Source organism: Pteropus medius, unplaced genomic scaffold (assembly GCF_902729225.1).
Source record: "Pteropus medius unplaced genomic scaffold, Ma_sr-lr_union100, whole genome shotgun sequence".
In the NCBI taxonomy this organism is placed as follows: domain Eukaryota; kingdom Metazoa; phylum Chordata; class Mammalia; order Chiroptera; family Pteropodidae; genus Pteropus; species Pteropus medius.
In genome coordinates this window covers 126144-143435 of record NW_024346503.1, presented here as the reverse complement: position 1 = coordinate 143435, position 17292 = coordinate 126144, and the positions used below count along the sequence as shown (strand labels likewise).

The window sequence follows — 17292 nt, the reverse complement described above, 5'->3', positions numbered from 1 at the left end:
TGTGTGTCTCTCTTAGTGTCTTTTGCTCTGTCCCTCTATTGTCTCTGTCCCTCTGAGTCTCTCGCAGGCTCTCTTACTCTTTGTCTGAGAGAAGACCACGCTCTGTCTAGGTGACGTTAGCACTTCTCTAATAAACTTTCCTTTTGACTCTAACTCTGGCATGTGTCTGAATTCTTTTTTGAGCTCAGCCAAGAACCCTCTCTTGGTGCAGGCCCATTCGGGGAAATTTGCCTTGTCCTGCATCAGAATGGTAGACATAATTCAGGCTTTGGACTGTGATTATCCCGGATTTGAATCTGAGTTTTACTGTCTGTGTAACCTTGGCCAAGTTACTTAATTTCTAGGAGTCTTGGTTTCTCCATTATTAAATAGAGCTAATAACACCCACTGCATGATTGCTGCAAGAATTAATAAGACAAAATATGTAAATCATCTATCATGTCACCTAGCACACAGTAGGTGCTCGATATGTTACTAATTTTTCTATACATTTACATAAACACTAACATAAAGACAATCTATAGACACATAGACACCCCACATATACATTTATATATATACTAACAGCTACCATGAAACTCCTGTGACCACGAAAGTACTGCAGTTTTTCAGTTGAGTCTTGGAACTTCCATGAACAAGCATCTCTGGGGACTCACAACTGATGAATAAATGTCAAGAAAAGAGCTGGAAAAATGGCACCTTGCCCAATTGAAGTTGAAATAAAATGGTAAGATAAGATTCCTGTTCCAGTTACTTTTAATCCTAGATAGAGCTAGATAATATCTGTAAGATTTGATTTTAAAGAGCCAAGGAGAGGTGGGGGACCTGGGACCAACGTCATTCCTAGTACCCTAGGAATGCAAGCAACTCAAATCAGTCATCTGTCAGACAGGCAGAGTGCCGAACTGTCAAAAGTATTGACCTGGGCTCCATCTCTGTCCCACATCCCAAGGGGTAAATGGTGCCTGTGATCCCTCCTGCGCCCAAGGTGGTTTATATACAGCAGCTCAAATGCCAGCAACAGAAAGAAGCGGGTGGGTATCAGAAATTGCCATTATTCTTTCCTACTCTAGATTCACTCTGTTGTTCTGAGTGAGCATGACTCTGGAAACACTCCCTTAAACGAGGCTAGCCCTAACTTCCTTGATGCCTTCACTTGGAACCTGTGATTCTGTGCCCTCTACAGTCTTACAGCTCTTCTGTGTCAGCTCTCATAAAAATTGAGTCTTTGGTTTAGCCAACTTGATTTCTACCAGCTTTATAGCCAAATATGTGCTGGAAGTTTATCCTCTACACCCACCAAGGAGAGGCAGGCTCATCATATTGTACTGGAAAATGTACTCTTTTTAATTAAAGCATTTAAAAAAACATGGTCTATGGTGCTCTGGTGGAAAACATGCCCTGTGTTTAGCCATGAGTAGGGTTTTAGGATTTAAAATGGCTGCACTATGTGTTCTTTGTGACAGATGGGGAGAGGAGAGGAATTTCTAGCTGAAGAACAGAGGCTCTTGTCTTCTGAGTTGTACCTTTATCCAAAGGAAACCTTCGGCTTTGCACTTCCATGGTGGAGTGGAGATTGCTCTGATAGTCTCCCAACTGCTTCTCTTTCTGTCTTCCCACTCCCCCCGCACCTAACTCTTCCATTCAATCTCTCTCTCGCTCCTTGATTCTTTTCTTTTTCTGCCTTGTCCCCAGGGAAATAACAGAACAAGCGAGCCTCTGGGTTTTAGACTCCAAACAAAGAACTGCTCAAACAACAGGCCGGAGGAAAAAGAAAACCAAGTTTCCAAACTCAACAGGCCAGGTCCCCAGTGGAAATTCTGGAGATGTATGTTGCTAGAAACTCAGTGTGATCTTATGCAACGCTTTCTCCCCTGCTTCATTTACACGTTTACATGCGCATACGTGCGCACACACACATATGGGCGAGGTATAATAAAAACGAAAATGTTTTATTAAAAATCTTTACAGGTTAGGACAAGAGCAAAGTGGCAAATGTCAGTCGAGAGCATCAACTATGAAAACAGATTTTGTCAGTTCCTAGCTCCAAGCTTCTCAGTTTGTGACAATTCACAATCACCTACAGTTACTGATCATAAACAACAATCAAAGAGGGAGAGAATAAAGGTTTTACTGGGTCTTCAAGCACAGCAGAACAGTCCTCACCCAAATGCTACCTTGAATTCCCGAGGGACAGAACATTTTGACTCTTGTGTTTGAAAACAACCGAGAAGAGAGAAGATGATGGCTTAGGACTTCTGAGAAAAGAGGTTTCTGCTCATTCAAGGCAGGTGGTACAGAGGGGTGGTGAAGGGTCCTTCTCCAACTCATCCTTTGTAATCAATGAGTCGTAGAAGCAGCACTAGATGGGGTACCAGGATTTGTCACCAGCTGTGTCATTCAGGGTAAGTTATGTTCCTTCTTTGGCCTTCAGTTCCCTCTGTCAACTCAGTATTATAACTACTACCTCCTGTTGTTCATAGGTTGGGATTAAATGGGAAATATGAAAGTCATCAGCACTAGAAGGAAATGAAGTCCGACACCTGGTAGGTAGCAGAAATTGAGCAAGGACATTGCAGCCATCATTGCGCAGCAATTCTATGAGTCCAGGGGAATTTATTGCCAATTTTCACATGAAGAAGCCAAAGTTCAGAGAGGTTAGGCAACTTTCCCAAGATCACATATACAATCAGGAGATAATTATCAAGGTATAAATACCACACTTCATGCAAAACACAACTTTACTGAAAACCAATGACAACCAGGAATGCTCAAGTCCCAATCCTGAGTTTCTTGAGAAAAAATTCTAAGCCAGACTCCTCTGGCTCCTCTAATTCACTTTTAGTTTGTACTTTAGACCCCTGCATCAGAGTTCATGTGACCTAATTTTAAAAGAAAGATGTTAGGAAGAAAGGGAGAAATGGCCGTCAAATTATGTGACAGAAGTATGCTCACTGACAGACGGAGGAAGGGCACAAATCTGACAATGACGTATTGAGTCGGGGGATACAAATGAAGGGTGGAGGACCGGGACATGGGCAGGTGGGAAGGGAGGGCCTACTCCTTTCCCTCAACAGTCAACTCGCAAACTGAAGTCACCCATATGGTGACATAAATTCAGCCTCATAACTTCTGAGGAGCCAACCAGCAGTTGAAGCACATAGTCATAGGCCTCCCTAGATGGAGAAGAAAATGGTAAGTGCCTGCACTAGAAAGGAAGAAGAAAGAAAAGAACTGCCTCTCACGCACAAAGTTGAAACAAAAGAAATGCAAACAGAAATCCAGAAATGCCTGGATTCTAATTTGGATGCTGCAGTTTCCTATATGTGAGTTGTCAGCTGCCAAAACAGGAGGCCTTCTTTAAGGATGCCTGAGCTAAATAATTTTCATTTTACCATCCAGTCACTTTTAGTTCTGCAAAATACAGGAGCCCCTGTTAACGCACTTTATTCTCTCAACTCAATAAACAGGGTGGAACGTTTCTTTAAGTGGAAATGGATTTTGACATTACAGTGACTGGAGATGGCACCTTTTCTGCTAGCAAAACCTCTTTGCAGACAAATGGATGTGAACATATTGCCTTTTCAGTGGACTTTTTTTTAGTAACAATATTTATAATCATGATAAAAAGGTAAACAACAACAGCTAACATTTATTGAGCATTTACTATGTGGCTAGCACTCTGCTACATCATCTCATTAAATCCTTACATCTATCACCTTGCCTATAGATTCAATTTCTCTCCCTACTTTAGACAGGAATTATTGCTCAGAGAAGAAGCTCTAAGTGTCTTTAGCTCTTTCTGAATCCATAGTCTGAGCCCTTGATAAACATTGTCCCATACTGTCTAACCTCTAAGTTCCCTTCTCATTTCTTAAACTTCCATGAATACATCTTCCTTCCAACGTTTCTATTTTTTCCCCCACATTGCATGGTAAACCTTTACAAACCTGCCATTTCAAACAATGCTGTTTTACTATTTCTGGCTGCCCCATGACTGTTTATAGACGACAGTGCCCGATGGAGCCAATATGTTTTAATATTCACATTAAAAAAGAATTCTCTAGGGGAAAGAGCATTTGCTGGAAAGACACAACCCTTACAAGCACTCAAAGAGGCATTAAAATCCAAATTTCCAAAGTATGGTAATTCTGTCAAAGTTGTGACTTACTCTGGAGTCCATGGGGACATACATACTGACCCATCTGTAAAAGCCATCAGTAGCCAGTAAGCCTTATGGGAAGCAGGATTAGAGCAGCCAATTCGGCCTCCAGCAAGGAAGCCAGGCTTCTTCCTTCCGTCTGAGTCTCACTCTCCGGGTCTTTAAAATACTCTCCGGGAAAAGATGCTCAAGCAAAGGAAATTGCACCCTTGCAAACTGCAGCTTTGGTACATGGCAGTCAATGTCTATATGTTCATGGCACACTGAAGCCCTCCCTTGAATGTGGTCATGGATGCAGTGACTGGAGGCAGAACTCTCTCGCTGGGGAAATAATAAATGTTCCTAAATTATACACGAGCCACGTTTGGACTAGTGGATGGCATCGCATCTGGTATGGACCACTTGCCCTACTGTGATTTGGCCCAGCCTAGGTTATTAATGGTTCATAAAAATCCTGTTGAACCCCAGCATATTCTAAGACCATATAACAATAATGGGATTAAATATCTGTATTTCATTGCAAGACCTCCATGAGAGATTAGTAACGCTATTACTGGTTTTTAGGAAACCAAGAGTGAAGAGAACTAACTATGCACACTCCTCCAAGAAAGCCAATGTGGAGATCACACTGAGTCATGTGTTTCCGCAGGGCTGTGCAGTCATATTCTGGATCTCTGTCATCATTTCTCATCTGAAAGCACTGGCTAAAATTAAACCTAAATAATTCGAGCGCCATTTCTTTACCTGAAAGTCTCAGCCAAGTCTTCATTCCTCAGATCCTCTAATGATTGCTGACAGCCTGAGCTGAAATGACTACTGTGCATGAACACTAGCTGGTGTTTGGCTTTTAAATCCTCTCCCCTTTTATTATTTTAAAAAGGTAGCTGCAATTCTTTTAGAGAAATTTTGCTTCTAAAACACTAGAACTTAGACATTTCTTCAGGACCCCCTATAGCTGTGACATGTCACTTTATAATTTAGCTTTCTAATAAGCACAGGAAAGGCAAAAGGTGCCAGAGGGCCACTAAAAATGCCACCCAGCTAGGATAATGGAGCCCTGATGTCCTCCCCCAATGCAAAGCCTGTAGATCTAGCTTTCTAATCCTCCTTAGAAAATACGCTGTTAAATTTGAGAATTAGAGCAAATTTCTTACCTACCTCCAAGGAAGATGAAATGCCCAATCTCGTAGCTTCCGTCTGGCCCTCTGAGCTTGTCAATTGCCCCAGTTCACTTTCTCCCTGAGTCTGGCTTCTAGGAATGCAAGCAGGACCACAGGCGGCCAAAGCATCTTCTGGAAAATGTTCTCAAACTCTGGATCCTTCCTAAAGCCAACAGCAGGCTCAAGCCTGAGCTGTTCTGCATTCACTCAGGGAAAAACAGCACTGCTGGATCTAGATCCTGCTGAGGATCCACCAAGCAGGAAAAAAAGTATGACTTCTACCCTTCCTTTGGATCTGATCGCCTTCCTGAGAACCTCGCTTTCATCAATGTGCAGGAAGTCTCAGACCCCAGCCTCAGCGTCACCAACTCATCCTGAGTCAGGCCCTGGGCAACCAGTCAGTTGGTCGCACAGCCCAAGACACTGAACCAGGAAATGTGCAGCACGGCCAAAAAATAATAACTGTCGCGGAGCTGCTGGCGGTGCCGGGGAAGTCGCTGTTGCAGTGCTCGCATCCTCCGCATGCTAATGAAGCTGTGACGTCAGCAAGTCAGTCCCAGCATCTGGACGTCCTGTTCCCACTGCCCAGCTCTGAGATTTATTTACATGTAAATTAGCCTTGCCTTCCAAATCAATAATCCCCAAGCCGGGGAGATGGGAAGAAAACCCTTCCTGGATGCAAAGGCCCCAGCTATGCAACCTCCAAAGGAGTACAAAAATATCACATATAAGAAGAAAGGCTTTAAAAATATACGCCTTTTTTTCTTTTTTTTTCTTTTTAAAGTGGTGCTCTTATGGGCAGGGGATCAGATGTGAGCACAGTTATCCACCTGAGTGCCTATTTCAGATGATATGTTGCACCAACCCAGGATTGTAATCAGAGCTCTTTTTTCCTCCCCTAAACCTGTGTGGAACCTTCAAATGCCTCTACTTTCTCTCTTCGACTTTCATTTCAGGATGTTTGTTGGCTTGAGACTATGTATCCTTAAATTTCTGTGCATCCTTGAAATAAAGCACATTTGACTACTTTCCTCACAAGCTTGGGTAGAAAATTAGTCACCCCTCCCTCAATTCCTGACCCCAGCTCTGAGTGAGCATGAAAGATGACAAAGCATAAATGTGCCCAGGGGCATTTCAGGACTTTTAGAGACCCCCAGTGAGCATGACTTCCCCCTGTCCATTTTACAGAATAGGAAACTGAGGCTTTGAGTGAAGAAGGGCCTTTTTCAAGGTCACATTGGGGTTTCAGCAAGGCTGGGCCAGAACTCATACTTCCTGGACATCAGACTAGAGCCCTGTTAAACACCTTTGGGTCTCCAATCTCCATCTCTCTGCACCAACAAAGAGATCCATCTGAGCAATCATGAAGAAAGAACTCTGTAGAATTGGGTAGTCTTGGGTTCAAACCCTGGTTTTGTTTTCTGCTAGTGATGTGACCCTGGGCAAGTAACTTAACTGTGGGGGTCTTCAATTTCTTTATCTGTATCATCCCTTTATTCAATAAATATTTTCTGAGCACCTACTCTGTGCCATGCACCGTTCTAGGGACTGGGTATAGATACAGTGTTTACTCTCTCCTAGCTCATGTTCTAGTACAATAAAGTAAAAATATTGAATGCAACTACAGTGAGGATCGACACAATGTCACACACTTAATAAATAAGTTATTTTTGACATTATGGACGAAGTCACAAAAATTCACCAAGGCTTTCCTTCCACTAGGATGGCCATTGTTTCTATCCTCTGAGTATTTCCTTTTACTGTTTAAAATTAATTGTTCTTTCAGTGCTGCCTATGCAGTATCTGGGACAAGGTGAGAGGCAAGCACAAGCCAATATTCTGGACTCTGTCTGTGATAAGAAGCACTGTGGGATCCTTAGGAGGAGGGTGAGGGAGGGGCTGGGAGGCTGAGAGAGAGGTGTGTTCCATCATGCACAGAAGTGTCCCCAAGGACAAAGCAGTCAGCACTCCCCCGCCTGAAGAACCCACTCTGATGAGCTCTGCCCTTCCAGCTGGAGTTCCTGAAGCTTCAAATGAGTTTTTTTGTTGGATGTGGGGAAGTTAAATTATGTCTTTTGTTATAGGTAATTGTATTAATAATGCTTAATAACTTCTTTCAAAATGCTTCTCTCCGGTTCACAGAAGACCTTTCATGGTGAAAACCACGGGACCTGGAATAACTTTTCACAAATAGAAACAGAATACAAGTGAATGAGTAATATTCTGTTTTAAATTTCCATCATGCAGAATTCAGAGCATGTGGGGAAGTAGTTGGTTGGTTCCCCAGACCTCAATATCCTTCAAGAAGTAGATACCAAATGTAACAGTCTGAGGCCACCAATAGCCAAGGGGAAGCAGTGACGTACTACCCCATTGTGACCGTGGACAAGTCTCTTCAACTTTCTATGCTCCAGTTTCTTCATCTGAAGACTGGCCCACTACTCTCTGACCTCATTATTAGCATTATCATATGAGAATTACCAGAAGCAATTCACAAGTGATTGGCAGTAAAGCAAATAAAGAGGAAAGCTGGAACACAAAGTAAAAAGAGATTAATCTTCACCTGTAATAGATATGACGCATGACTACCAGATTCATAAGAAGTGACAATATAACATGGGTCTAGAATGGATTCTTTGGGGGCAGACCCTGGCTCTGATACTTGCTAATGCTACGATTTGGGGCCTGAGGTTCTCATCTATAACAAGAGGGAGAATAATAGTGCCTGCCCTTGCAGGGTTGTTTTGAGGATCAAATGAGCATTAATGTGAAGCACTTAGCACCTAGCCTAGCACATAGCAAACATTCAATAACTGTCAGCTATTGGTGGTGGAAGTAATGATGCTTTCATTGTTAACTTTGGCACTAAATAGCTAACCATCTAGATAAAGTTCGAAAGGTGGGAAGGAAGTGAATAAACGGTAGACTGCAAAATCATCCCCATTCCTAGGGCACAGCTCAAAATTCCACCTGATGTGGGTGAGCTGCAGACATGCTCTTCCTACATGAAATAACAAAAACACTTTTCAACTGCTATGAAACTGGGAAAGAAAGCAGTAAAACTGACTGAGAGGCGCCAGGGGCCTCCTGCTCCAAAGCTGTACTATAGGACAAGAAACCTATATTTCTGGGAAACAAGGGTGCTTCATCCATTCAGTCACTTATCCATTCACTCACAAAATGAACTCATAAGATTTGTCAGTCAGCTGTGTTAAGCCTCATGGACATCACAGTGACCAACACAGATGTGGGCCCTGCCTTAAAAGAGCTTAGAAATTAGAGGGAAAGACAATTAAGCACTCAATTAGAATAAGAGTGTGATGCGTGTTACGCTAGGACGCGTGCAGAGTTCTCCAAGGTCTAATTACAGTCAGGAGGGGGATGGTGCAAAAAGCACGTTGCTGAAGTCCTTTTGACAGCATGTTCTCTGACTACGGCTCAGTGAGAAAGCTGAAGACCTATGTATGGCTCTTGAACAGTTTATTGAAATAACACAATCCATGGACTGATGGTAATTCCTCTTGATAATTATTTTCATCCTGTAGGCAATTCTATTCAGGATTTTTAGAAAATATGCTGTTAAATATTAGACAAGGGTGAGGTAACAACTACTTTGGACGTTTCAGAGATTTGGTAAATAGGGACAAAACACACACTGTTTTTACAAAACAGGAGAGATTCCACATTTATGACAGCAAACTTCATGGGCACGGAATGGGGGAGAACAGGAAATACATATAAGACAGTCAGTCAGGTATTTACTGGAAATCTGAAATGTAGGACATTTTTGTTGGGCGACGAGGATGCAAGATTGATTGTGGCTGAGGTGATCAGAAATCAGAAATCAGGAAAAGTGTGATGAGTCAGGTTGAAGGCCAAACATAATTTTTTTTTTTTTTTTTTTGGTAATGAAAAAACATTCAAAAATATCCAGAAACCATAAGTGAAAAGACTGCTAAAATAGCCAAGGTCAAACTTTAGCGGCTAGAGAGGGTGTTGCAGGCAGATGAACGAGCACAAATATGAGAAAAGTATTCACCCAAATGCAGAATGAAAAGACTCATCTGCATGGGCCCCAGACAGCAGGACAGCACCAACATGACACTGGCAGGTAATGACAAAGAATTCTATCATATATGCAGGAAAATAAAATCATCTTTCCATTCTAGCCAGCATTAGCCACATTCTTGTTAAAGGATTATGGGGAAGAGATGAGTGAATCACCGCTGGTTAGTTTACAGAAGAGTGACAAAGAGGACTGTGGCTTCTTAAAGGAAGAGCTTTATTGAAGACAGTCACAAAGAACAAATTTTCATCTCCATTTGCATAGGTATAAAATAAAAAGGAATGTATTTTAAATGAACTAAAGAAGGATTTCCTTGGACCTAAGGAAGACTTTTAAACACTGAAATGATAGAACTGGCATGGGTCACTCAGAACAATGGTAGCATTTTGGTCTTAGGAGCACTGTAAAAAGATAAAGATAGCACCAATTCTACCTGGTTTACCTCAGTACCTCTTGGCCCTGCTGGTGTGAAATACTAATTACTATGAGGGATGTTACCAAAGTTTCAAACCACACATCTAACAAAGGTTATGAGTTCATTTAAGTTTATTTAAAAAAGTATGTGTGTTATTTTATGTGTGAGTATACTATAACTATATAATACATAATTTTAAAGAACTATATTCTTTTAAACTTTATGTATGAGAGAGAGAGGGAGAGATTGATACAGTTTTAAGTAAAATATTCAAGAGTGGTTCTTTGACATTTAGATTTCAAAATCCTGTAAGTTTTTTTAAATGGGGGGATTTTATATTTGTTGGGATAGGCTAGGCTATTGTGCAGTAACAAACGATTGCAAATCTCAGCAGTTTAACATAGGAAAAATTGATTTCTCACTTATGCAATGTTGGCTGGAGGTCCAGAAGCTCTCCAGGCCCCTCCATTCCAAGCAGTGGCTCAGGGATCTAGTCTGCTTCTTTCTTTTGTGTCTGTGATCTTAACATATAATTTCTAGGTTACAGCAACAGAAGAGAGAATTGGAAAGGTTTCAGGTGTCTCAACTTGGAGGTGAAAGGGATCACATCTATTATACAAACAAGTTGTACTATGACCTCAACCAACTGCAAGGGAGCTGAGAAGTGTATGCTCAAGAAGAAGAGGAAAACGAACAATGGGGAATCCTGACAATGTCTACCACAGCTGTCAATTTTTAATTTTGCCGTGTAAATTCATTTTTTTAAATTAGCACAATCTAGTAAACTCATAATGTCTTAAAACAAAGGGATGTTTAACATCAAAGTAATAATGATAGTTCTAAATGAATACTGGAGATCAAAATTGTATCTGTTTTGCCCTGAAAGGGAGAAAATGAAGAAAACATTCTAGATTTTTATCAACTTTTTTATTAACAAGCAACAATGTCCAATCTACATAACCACATAGAAAAATGAAACTTGTGAAACTTCTATAGTGCACATAAAGATAAATAAGCACCCACAAAGGCAGAGCTGTCTTCTTAAAAAAGAAATGCTCAAAAGAGATCCTCCTCAATAGTTTCTAACCACTTTTCCAATTCAGATTTATAATAATCTGCCCCCCACGACAGGCAGGACATTGTTATTCAAAGAGCCCAACAAAAAGACCTGATTTCAAATCTGGCTCTATTACCACCTACCTGCATGGTAATAATATTACCGCCTACCTGCATGGCAATAACATGGTAATAACAGCCACTCACCTTTTCTAAGACTCAGTCTCTCCATCTTTAAAATGAAGACATCTCTCTACCAAAGGTTTGGATAAGAGTAGAGGAGTTAAATTTATTATAAAGTACTTTGCAGAGTACCTAGAATACAGTAGGTGTTATTATTACTCCCCACTTGGTTTTCAAAGAGGGAGCAAGAATGAGAGGTACGATGATAAAATTGTTCACGATAAGCGTAAGGATGACTCCTCCCCCAGGGCCCCTTCTTTCTCACCCATTTGTGTAAGATTCCATTATCATAAATGCTTTTCAGACCATGGACACATTTTTACATTTTGTAAAAAATAATCTGGCACACTTTAAATCCAGAAAAGAGGCCTTCCTTTTCTTTTTTCCCCACTATCTTAGGAATCAGCCACATTTCATGGATTTTAATTATTCTTGATCCCAATACATAATCTAGTGCACAAAATTTTAAGTCAGCCTTTTATCCTCTTTTAATTACATTAATTAAAAGGAGAAAAATACGGACAAGCTACTGAGGGCAAATCAAAATGAAAGGCTGAAGATTTTGTTCCCTTCTCTAAAAAAAAAAAGATTAAAAACTGCATCAATGATTTAAACCATTACACATTTCCATGAAAATATTTTTAAAATTGACATGATGTGGTAGCAAACATTACTTTTGTTTGAGATAACGAAAGCTGTACTTATTACCAGTAGCTTTTGGGAACTCTATATTTTCATTAAACAGCTGAATAAAAAATGGAATTTTCTCTATGTAAAGGACCAGGAGAATCAGCAAGAACTGCATAGGGATGCTTCGGTCTCCAAGCACTTCCTAAATGCAGGCACTGGAGCTCCTACATGCTTTCTCTCTCTCTCTTGGGAGAGAATGCTGGCAAATGGAATATACCCCGGAAAAAGACTGACAAGCTCCCCACCTCATATAATAGCAAACTGGCAGCAAATATCTGTCTTGGGAAAATTATCCTGGAAGGCAAAACGTCACAGATGTACAAACTGACATTGTTTTGCTCCAGGAATGGGAAGAACATATATCCCAGGTGTTTTGTACATTTTACTTCATTTAGTCCTCACCATAATCCTAAACCGTAGCTTTTAATACTCCTATTGTACAGTTGAGGACACAGAAAATATAAGAATGACACAAGGACCCACAGCTGAGATTTGGTCCTGGGTCTGATTATAAAGTCCATATTTCTTCCTCCAATTCAAAAGTTTTCACTCATCCTCTCAAAAACTCAATGTGTCTCAATCAGGGTGTAGTATGCTGGAAATAATTCATTATTAAAAACAGAAAAATACAGAAATTTCCCTGGTCCTCCAGATTAGATCAATCCTTTGTACAAAACTCACAGTACCGCTGTCTTAGATGTGTGTCTTTTCCTTTAGAACTCCTGTTCTGTTTCATGGTTCTACAGCCTTGGTTAGTGGTTAAGATTCACCCATAGTTAGTATTCATGATTATCTAATTAATATCTCACTCTCTAACTAGACTGTGTGCTTTCTGAGGGCAAGAACTGTGTTTCTGGCTTATCATTCTATTCTAAGCACCTAGCACAGTCCCTGGCAACCTGACAACTAATGAGTATTTGTTGAATGAATAAAAAGTTTGGCAGTGATTTTTCTTATCTAGAAATTAGAGGGAATTCAGATATATTCCTGTAAGAACATCTTCCTGCTCATTTGTAGTCCAACGTGATTATGTGAGTGGGAAATGAAAGGACAGAGTTAATCTTTCTGAAATACTTTCTTAGCTTCCAGAATGCCACATTAGCTTTTTTCCCTACTACTCTGTGGATGTTCTTCCTCAGTCTATTTTGCTGGTTCTTCCTCATCTCCTTAACAGCTAAATGCTGGGGCTTAGTCCTGGGACCTCTGCTCTTCTCTATTTACAGTCACTTTGATTTGGTCTAGGGTTTTAAATACCTCCTCTATACTGATGACTCCAGGCCAGACATTTTCCATGAACTCAGGGCTTCCATATTCACCTGCCTACGTCACATCTGCATTTGGATGTCTAAAAGGCTTCTCAGATTTAACAATTCTAGATCTCGGTTCTTTGTATCCCCCACAAATCTGCTCCAGCTGCAGTATTTATTACATCAGTTAACGGCAAGTTCATCTTCCAGCGGTTAAGAAAAAAACCCTTCAAGTCACCCTTTATTCTTTTCTTCCTCTTGTCCCTAACATCTAATCTGGGAGTTGCCAAACCCTATCCCACTGGCCAAATCCAGTCTGCTTCATATTTTTGCAAATACAGTTTTATTGGAACACAATCATGCCCATTCATTTATGTATCGTCTACAGCTGCATTCATGCTTTACCAGCAGAGCTGAGTAGTTGTAACAGAGCCTATAAGGCCTGCAAAGCCTAACATATTTACCATCTGAGCCCTTACACTGAACATTTTATAACCCTGGACTAGTCCTGTTGGCTCTACCTTTGAAATGTATGCAGAATCTAACCCCTCCCCACCACCTCCATTATTCTCACCCCGCCATCTCTCTCTCCTGGTTGGCAACGCAAGCCACCATCAGCTCTGCCCCCACCTGGGGTACTCTCTTCTTCCTTTGGTCTATTCCCAACTCTGCAACCATAGTGATTCTCTGAAAATGAAGATTACAGCATGTCGTGCTTCTGCTTAAAACCCACCAAAGCTGCTCATCTCAGAGTAAGGCCCTTGAGATCTACGCCCCGTGACACCCTCATCTGGGACTCTCCGCCTTGCTGTCACTTGAACACTGGTTCCCAAACACACGAGGCACATGCCTGTCTCCAGGTCTTTGTACTTACCCTTCCTTCTATCTGAAATGTTCCTTGTGCAAATAGCGTAGCTTACTCTCTCACCTTTTCAAGTTTAAAAATGTCACGTCAAGCCTTCCTGTCCTTGAGATTGCCCTCCCTTCCACCTTCCTAATATTGCCAAAACTTTCCCTACTTTATTTTTCTCTTTAGTATTCTTAAAAGTTTTTATTGAGATATATTTTAAATATCATACAGTTCACCCATTTAAGTGTACGATTCAATATATTGTGGTATACTCAGAGCTGTGCAGCTATTATCACGATCTCATTTTAGAACACTTTGAACAACCCCAAAAGAAACCTTTAGCAAGCAGTAATCACTCCCCATTTTCCCTATTATTCTAGCCCTAGACAAATACATATACTTTCTATCTCCATAAATTCGCCTATTCAGAACACTTCACATAAATGAAATCATTAAATATGTGATCTTTTAAAACCAGCTTCTTTCAATTAGTATAATATTTTCAAGGTTCATTCATGTTGCAGCTTGTACCAGAACTTCATTCTTTTTTTATTGCCAAATAATATTCCATTGTACAGACATGCATTTTATTCATCCATTCATCAACTGATGGACATTTGGGTTGTTTCTACTTTTTTGACTCTTATCAATAATGCTATCATAAACATCCGAGCACAAGTTTTTGTGAGGATACATGTTTTCATCTTTTCTTGGGTATAGTTCTAGGAATGGAATTGCTGGGTCATATGGAAATTCTGTTTAATATTTTAAGGTACTACTAAACTCTTTGCCAAGACTGAAAAATCAGCTGTTAATCCTATTGAGGTTCCCTTACATGTGATGAGCTGTTTTCTCTGGCTGCTTTCAAGACATTGTCTTTTTGTCTTTCAACGTTTTCACTATGATGTGTCTCGGAATAGATCCCTTTGAATTTACTTACTGGGAGCATATTAGTTTATTGGATGTGTAGACTAGTATTTTCCATCAGATTTGGGAAGTTTCTACCATTACTTCTTCAAATATTTTTCTGCTCCCTTTTCTGCCTTTTCTCCTTTAGCTGGTCCTATTATGCATATGTTCATATGCTTACTGGTATCCCACATTTCTCAAAGGCTCTGTTTATTTTCCCTAATTCTTTTTTTCCTTTTTCTCTCCATTCTTCAGATTGCATAATCTTTATTGATCTACTTTCAAGTTTGCAGATTCTTTCTTCCTCCAGATTAAATCTACTGGTTAGCCCCTCTAGTGAATTTACTTCATTTAAGTTATTATACTTTTTAACTCTAAGATTTTCATTTTTACTAATTCTTTTAAAAAATAATTTCTCTTTATTGATATTCTCTATTTGATGAGACACACTGTCACCATGCTTTCCTTTAATTCTTTAGATGGTTTCCTATAGTTCTTTGGCTATAATAGGTTCTTTGAAGTCTTTGGTAAATCTGATATTTAGGTCCCCTCATAGGCAGTTTCCTTTGCCTACTTATTTTCTCCCTATATATGGGTAACACTTTATTGTTTCTTTGCATGACTCATGGTATTCAGTTGAAAATTGAACATTTTAGATGATATAGTGCAGCAATTGTGATTACCGACTCCCTCCTCTCTTTTCTGGAGCTTGTTGTTGGCTTATTTGTTTAGTGACTTGCTGGACAAGTTGAGTGAAGTCTGTTTCCCCTGCAGCTTACGGCCTCTGATGTTGCTCCTCAGAGGGAATGAACAGTCTCCCAGAGCACCCAACTGGTCTGTATTTATTGGTATCACACCCAACTATTAGCCTCCGCTAATTGCTAGCTGATTGTTCTACTGTTTCAACAACACCCTGGGGCATAAATTGCTTCACAGTCAGATCTGACCAAAGTAGGGCTCCCTTGCAGGGGTAGGGTGTTGCCAGTGTTTGAGGTGGCCCCTCCCAGGGTGAAACCATAGCCCTACACCGAGTGCCAGGTAGAGAAGGTGCTCCATCTTCTTGGCTGCATACTCTCAGTATAGAGTTTCAGTCACGCTGATCTGTGCTGGGGAGAAGAGGGAGAAATGAGTGGTATGGCGCAAATGCCACAGACTCACTGTTCTTATGAAGATTTAGTGGATTTTCTTGAATAGATGTTTCTCCATTTGCTGCATACCCTTAGGACAATTTTTAGAAACCTTAAATGGCTGTTTTTTAAATAAGTTTCAGCAGTCAAATGATTGTTTCCCTGGTTAAAGGGTCTGCTGTGCCTCACGTTGCCATTTTGGAAGTCGATGCTCAGCACCTAGCACTCTTAAATCACTATATATTTTACTTGTTTTTTGTTGCTGTATGGTCTGTTTTCCTGTGGAACCCTAAAACATAAGCTCCATGTTGGGGAGGACGGGGTAGAATTTTGTCAGTTTTAAAACAAAAAACAAAAACCCCCTTAAATCCTAGAACAGTGTCTGTACACAGCAAAGCCTTAATGAATATGGGTTGAATGAATAGAGTGCCCATGACCCACAGCCTATCCTGTGTATGCCACAGCTGACAATAAATTGCCATGGCTGATGATCCATTCACGGTTTTGACAATTATGAATAACTGTAGTCCTATATTTCCACGTAACATTTTTTTTCAATTTCCTCAGAAACTGATCACAGCCCTGGGAAACTGTCACACCTGTGAATGTCACTGGGCAGCTGATTGATGCAGAAAAAAGAAAAAGAAGGGTAGCTATGGCATATATATCCCTCAACTCACCATGCTGGATGCTGCCTCTGTTCCTTTTAATCTTAAATACTTTTTAACATCTATAAATAGCTTGCTATCAAGGGCATCTAATTTATCTTGGTTTGAAAGAAAGTCCTGCTATAATGGAACTAGCCTTGGAATTGGAATCAGGAAGTCTGTGTTTGATTCTGGGTTCTGGCTTTTGTCTGTGTGCCATCGGGCAAGTTACTTAACCTCTCTTTTCCTCAGAAGCCTCCTCTGAAAAAGGTAAACGATAGTGATAACTTTATTATCTTTTCTTGTTTATGAGTTCTAATAATCTTCACAAAGCACTCTGCACAATAATCACTGTAATCACAGACCTGCCCATCCATCACAGTGCAGTGATCTGTGTATCTAATGAGAGAGTGGCTATAAAAGTAGATTGTTCATGTGATGTGTTATGCCAAATTACCTCTTTAGAGCTACAGAACTAAGTCTTCCTCACCTGCTGGGCTGAGAAAAGGCCCTGTCGTTGTGTATTTCTGCTCTAGTCCATCATTCTTCTCCTCCAGGCCCATGTTCCCACTCTCTGCCACCCTGCCCCCAGACTAAATCAGGCCCTGCGGGAGAACCTGGGAATCCTGTCTGAAGAGCCATGCCTCCCAAACACCATCTTGCTCGGCAGAAGACCAGACCGAAGCGTGGTCCAAACTACTAAAAACAGGTATCAGAACATGAAACTCCAGCAGAATTCAGTGGGAGAGTTTTATTTATGCACCATAACACGCTTTTCTT

At 40.6% G+C, this 17292-nt stretch overlaps 1 protein-coding gene across 5 annotated transcripts in view; it reads right to left on the bottom strand.

Annotated features, from left to right (window-relative positions):
* PRICKLE2 (prickle planar cell polarity protein 2) overlaps positions 1–17292 on the bottom strand; it is a 150502-nt gene that overhangs the window by 102918 nt on the left and 30292 nt on the right. Inside the window, exon 1 of one of the 5 annotated variants that reach the window (XM_039875756.1) lies at positions 5321–5954. The exons of the other annotated variants lie outside the window; for them this stretch is intronic. The gene's annotated coding sequence lies outside the window, so the exon portion shown is untranslated. Of the gene's footprint in view, positions 1–5320; positions 5955–17292 lie in introns of those variants that run through there. 5 annotated transcript variants of the gene reach the window in all.